This window comes from Leptonotus elevatus, unplaced genomic scaffold, assembly GCF_054856555.1.
Source record: "Leptonotus elevatus isolate MCC_2025b unplaced genomic scaffold, RoL_Lele_1.0 HiC_scaffold_151, whole genome shotgun sequence".
Taxonomy (NCBI): domain Eukaryota; kingdom Metazoa; phylum Chordata; class Actinopteri; order Syngnathiformes; family Syngnathidae; genus Leptonotus; species Leptonotus elevatus.
The window spans coordinates 52501-58240 of NW_028233542.1; positions in this window are offsets into that span (position 1 = coordinate 52501).

Below are 5740 nucleotides of genomic sequence, written 5' to 3' on the forward strand. Positions count from 1 at the left end.
AAAATTCGAGAACCAGGATGAGGAGGGGGAAAATGTGGCCAGTCAGGCCGACCTGAAGTGCCTCTTAGGCGGATAGGGGTTGGGCGAAACTCCCTTGAAAGTGGCACTCTGAAAAAATTTCCAAGTTTGGCTGACTTAGAAAAAATTCGAGAACCAGGATGAGGAGGGGGAAAATGTGGCCAGTCAGGCCGACCCGAAGTGCCTCTTAGGCGGATAGGGGTTGGGCGAAACTCCCTTGAAAGTGGCACTCTGAAAAAATTTCCAAGTTTGGCTGACTTAGAAAAAATTCGAGAACCAGGATGAGGAGGGGGAAAATGTGGCCAGTCAGGCCGACCTGAAGTGCCTCTTAGGCGGATAGGGGTTGGGCGAAACTCCCTTGAAAGTGGCACTCTGAAAATATTTCCAAGTTGGGCTGACTTAGAAAAAATTCGAGAACCAGGCTGAGGAGGGGACCATCTGGCAAGGGAGTCCGACCTAAAGTGCATCTAAAGCGGATATGGGTTGGTCGAGCCTCCCTTGATTTGCCCTGGAGCTCCCACGTCTTAAAAAGGTCTCTCCTATAATTGTACACCAACCATTTTGAGGTTTGGGTGCAAACCTCTCGAATGGGGGGACTCGGTCCCCTATCTACAGCGCCCCTAATGACGACAGGTGGTACTGCGCCCCTGGTAGCCCGGCCATTGAAAATGAATGGGCCCATTCATTTCAATGGGGAATTTCGACCCCTGGTTGCCCGCCATTCATTTCAATGGGGAATTTCGACCCCTGGTCGCCCGCCATTCATTTCAATGGGGACTTTCGACCCCTGGTTGCCCGCCATTCATTTCAATGGGGGATTTCGACCCCTGGTCGCCCGCCATTCATTTCAATGGGGGATTTCGACCCCTGGTAGCCCGCCATTCATTTCAATGGGGGACTTCGACCCCTGGTAGCCCGCCATTCATTTCAATGGGGGACTTGGACCCCTGGTAGCCCGCCATTCATTTCAATGGGGGATTTCGACCCCTGGTCGCCCGCCATTCATTTCAATGGGGGATTTCGACCCCTGGTAGCCCGCCATTCATTTCAATGGGGGACTTCGACCCCTGGTTGCCCGCCATTCATTTCAATGGGGGATTTCGACCCCTGGTCGCCCGCCATTCATTTCAATGGGGGATTTCGACCCCTGGTCGCCCGCCATTCATTTCAATGGGGGATTTCGACCCCTGGTAGCCCGCCATTCATTTCAATGGGGGACTTCGACCCCTGGTAGCCCGCCATTCATTTCAATGGGGGACTTGGACCCCTGGTAGCCCGCCATTCATTTCAATGGGGGACTTCGACCCCTGGTTGCCCGCCATTCATTTCAATGGGGGACTTCGACCCCTGGTTGCCCGCCATTCATTTCAATGGGGGATTTCGACCCCTGGTCGCCCGCCATTCATTTCAATGGGGGATTTCGACCCCTGGTAGCCCGCCATTCATTTCAATGGGGGACTTCGACCCCTGGTTGCCCGCCATTCATTTCAATGGGGGACTTCGACCCCTGGTTGCCCGCCATTCATTTCAATGGGGGATTTCGACCCCTGGTCGCCCGCCATTCATTTCAATGGGGGATTTCGACCCCTGGTAACCCGCCATTCATTTCAATGGGGGACTTCGACCCCTGGTTGCCCGCCATTCATTTCAATGGGGGACTTCGACCCCTGGTTGCCCGCCATTCATTTCAATGGGGGATTTCGACCCCTGGTTGCCCGGCATTCGTTCCTATGTGGCGGGGGATTTCAACCCCAGGTCGCCCTCGTGTGGTTCTTTTTGGCGCAGCTGACGGGCTCCGCTGCTCATGGAGGTTTGCTAGTGGAGGATAACCCCCTGCCTGGGCAACTCGAACGCCCGGCATTCGTTCCTATGTGGCGGGGGATTTCAACCCCAGGCCGCCCTCGTGTGGTTCTTTTTGGCGCAGCTGACGGGCTCCGCTGCTCATGGAGGTTTGCTAGTGGAGGATAACCCCCTGCCTGGGCAACTCGAACGCCCGGCATTCGTTCCTATGTGGCGGGGGATTTCAACCCCAGGCCGCCCTCGTGTGGTTCTTTTTGGCGCAGCTGACGGGCTCCGCTGCTCATGGAGGTTTGCTAGTGGAGGATAACCCCCTGCCTGGGCAACTCGAACGCCCGGCATTCGTTCCTATGTGGCGGGGGATTTCAACCCCAGGCCGCCCTCGTGTGGTTCTTTTTGGCGCAGCTGACGGGCTCCGCTGCTCATGGAGGTTTGCTAGTGGAGGATAACCCCCTGCCTGGGCAACTCGAACGCCCGGCATTCGTTCCTATGTGGCGGGGGATTTCAACCCCAGGTCGCCCTCGTGTGGTTCTTTTTGGCGCAGCTGACGGGCTCCGCTGCTCATGGAGGTTTGCTAGTGGAGGATAACCCCCTGCCTGGGCAACTCGAACGCCCGGCATTCGTTCCTATGTGGCGGGGGATTTCAACCCCAGGTCGCCCTCGTGTGGTTCTTTTTGGCGCAGCTGACGGGCTCCGCTGCTCATGGAGGTTTGCTAGTGGAGGATAACCCCCTGCCTGGGCAACTCGAACGCCCGGCATTCGTTCCTATGTGGCGGGGGATTTCAACCCCAGGTCGCCCTCGTGTGGTTCTTTTTGGCGCAGCTGACGGGCTCCGCTGCTCATGGAGGTTTGCTAGTGGAGGATAACCCCCTGCCTGGGCAACTCGAACGCCCGGCTCCCCCCCGGTCCGCTGGAGCTCCTCCAACGGCCAGCAACAAGCCCCGAAGACGGGCGCGCTCCCCGCGGTCCGCTGGAGCTCCTCCAACGGCCAGCAACAAGCCCCGAAGACGGGCGCGCTCCCCGCGGTCCGCTGGAGCTCCTCCAACGGCCAGCAACAAGCCCCGAAGACGGGCGCGCTCCCCCCGGTCCGCTGGAGCTCCGCCAACGGCCAGCAACAAGCCCCGAAGACGGGCGCGCTCCCCCCGGTCCGCCAACGGCCAGCAACAAGCCCCGAAGACGGGCGCGCTCCCCGCGGTCCGCTGGAGCTCCTCCAACGGCCAGCAACAAGCCCCGAAGACGGGCGCGCTCCCCCCGGTCCGCTGGAGCTCCTCCAACGGCCAGCAACAAGCCCCGAAGACGGGCGCGCTCCCCGCGGTCCGCTGGAGCTCCTCCAACGGCCAGCAACAAGCCCCGAAGACGGGCGCGCTCCCCGCGGTCCGCTGGAGCTCCTCCAACGGCCGGCAACAAGCCCCGAAGACGGGCGCGCTCCCCCCGGTCCGCTGGAGCTCCGCCAACGGCCAGCAACAAGCCCCGAAGACGGGCGCGCTCCCCCCGGTCCGCCAACGGCCAGCAACAAGCCCCGAAGACGGGCGCGCTCCCCGCGGTCCGCTGGAGCTCCTCCAACGGCCAGCAACAAGCCCCGAAGACGGGCGCGCTCCCCGCGGTCCGCTGGAGCTCCTCCAACGGCCAGCAACAAGCCCCGAAGACGGGCGCGCTCCCCCCGGTCCGCTGGAGCTCCTCCAACGGCCAGCAACAAGCCCCGAAGACGGGCGCGCTCCCCGCGGTCCGCTGGAGCTCCTCCAACGGCCAGCAACAAGCCCCGAAGACGGGCGCGCTCCCCGCGGTCCGCTGGAGCTCCTCCAACGGCCGGCAACAAGCCCCGAAGACGGGCGCGCTCCCCCCGGTCCGCTGGAGCTCCGCCAACGGCCAGCAACAAGCCCCGAAGACGGGCGCGCTCCCCCCGGTCCGCCAACGGCCAGCAACAAGCCCCGAAGACGGGCGCGCTCCCCGCGGTCCGCTGGAGCTCCTCCAACGGCCAGCAACAAGCCCCGAAGACGGGCGCGCTCCCCGCGGTCCGCTGGAGCTCCTCCAACGGCCAGCAACAAGCCCCGAAGACGGGCGCGCTCCCCCCGGTCCGCTGGAGCTCCTCCAACGGCCAGCAACAAGCCCCGAAGACGGGCGCGCTCCCCGCGGTCCGCTGGAGCTCCTCCAACGGCCAGCAACAAGCCCCGAAGACGGGCGCGCTCCCCGCGGTCCGCTGGAGCTCCTCCAACGGCCGGCAACAAGCCCCGAAGACGGGCGCGCTCCCCCCGGTCCGCTGGAGCTCCGCCAACGGCCAGCAACAAGCCCCGAAGACGGGCGCGCTCCCCCCGGTCCGCCAACGGCCAGCAACAAGCCCCGAAGACGGGCGCGCTCCCCGCGGTCCGCTGGAGCTCCTCCAACGGCCAGCAACAAGCCCCGAAGACGGGCGCGCTCCCCCCGGTCCGCTGGAGCTCCTCCAACGGCCAGCAACAAGCCCCGAAGACGGGCGCGCTCCCCGCGGTCCGCTGGAGCTCCTCCAACGGCCAGCAACAAGCCCCGAAGACGGGCGCGCTCCCCGCGGTCCGCTGGAGCTCCTCCAACGGCCAGCAACAAGCCCCGAAGACGGGCGCGCTCCCCCCGGTCCGCTGGAGCTCCGCCAACGGCCAGCAACAAGCCCCGAAGACGGGCGCGCTCCCCCCGGTCCGCTGGAGCTCCTCCAACGGCCAGCAACAAGCCCCGAAGACGGGCGCGCTCCCCCCGGTCCGCTGGAGCTCCTCCAACGGCCAGCAACAAGCCCCGAAGACGGGCGCGCTCCCCGCGGTCCGCTGGAGCTCCTCCAACGGCCAGCAACAAGCCTCGAAGACGGGCGCGCTCCCCGCGGTCCGCTGGAGCTCCGCCAACGGCCAGCAACAAGCCCCGAAGACGGGCGCGCTCCCCGCGGTCCGCTGGAGCTCCTCCAACGGCCAGCAACAAGCCCCGAAGACGGGCGCGCTCCCCCCGGTCCGCTGGAGCTCCGCCAACGGCCAGCAACAAGCCCCGAAGACGGGCGCGCTCCCCCCGGTCCGCTGGAGCTCCTCCAACGGCCAGCAACAAGCCCCGAAGACGGGCGCGCTCCCCCCGGTCCGCTGGAGCTCCTCCAACGGCCAGCAACAAGCCCCGAAGACGGGCGCGCTCCCCGCGGTCCGCTGGAGCTCCTCCAACGGCCAGCAACAAGCCTCGAAGACGGGCGCGCTCCCCGCGGTCCGCTGGAGCTCCGCCAACGGCCAGCAACAAGCCCCGAAGACGGGCGCGCTCCCCGCGGTCCGCTGGAGCTCCGCCAACGGCCAGCAACAAGCCCCGAAGACGGGCGCGCTCCCCGCGGTCCGCTGGAGCTCCTCCAACGGCCGGCAACAAGCCCCGAAGACGGGCGCGCTCCCCCCGGTCCGCTGGAGCTCCGCCAACGGCCAGCAACAAGCCCCGAAGACGGGCGCGCTCCCCCCGGTCCGCCAACGGCCAGCAACAAGCCCCGAAGACGGGCGCGCTCCCCGCGGTCCGCTGGAGCTCCTCCAACGGCCAGCAACAAGCCCCGAAGACGGGCGCGCTCCCCCCGGTCCGCTGGAGCTCCTCCAACGGCCAGCAACAAGCCCCGAAGACGGGCGCGCGCTCCCCGCGGTCCGCTGGAGCTCCTCCAACGGCCAGCAACAAGCCTCGAAGACGGGCGCGCTCCCCGCGGTCCGCTGGAGCTCCGCCAACGGCCAGCAACAAGCCCCGAAGACGGGCGCGCTCCTCCTGGTTCGGCACACGCACTCAGACACTCAGACACTCACACACCCCTCCGCCCGCGCCCCTGGGCGCCCGGCAGCTCCGCCAACGGCCAGCAACAAGCCCCGAAGACGGGCGCGCTCCTCCTGGTTCGGCACACGCACTCAGACACTCAGACACCCACACACCCCTCCGCCCGCGCCCCTCCTGGTTCGGCACACGC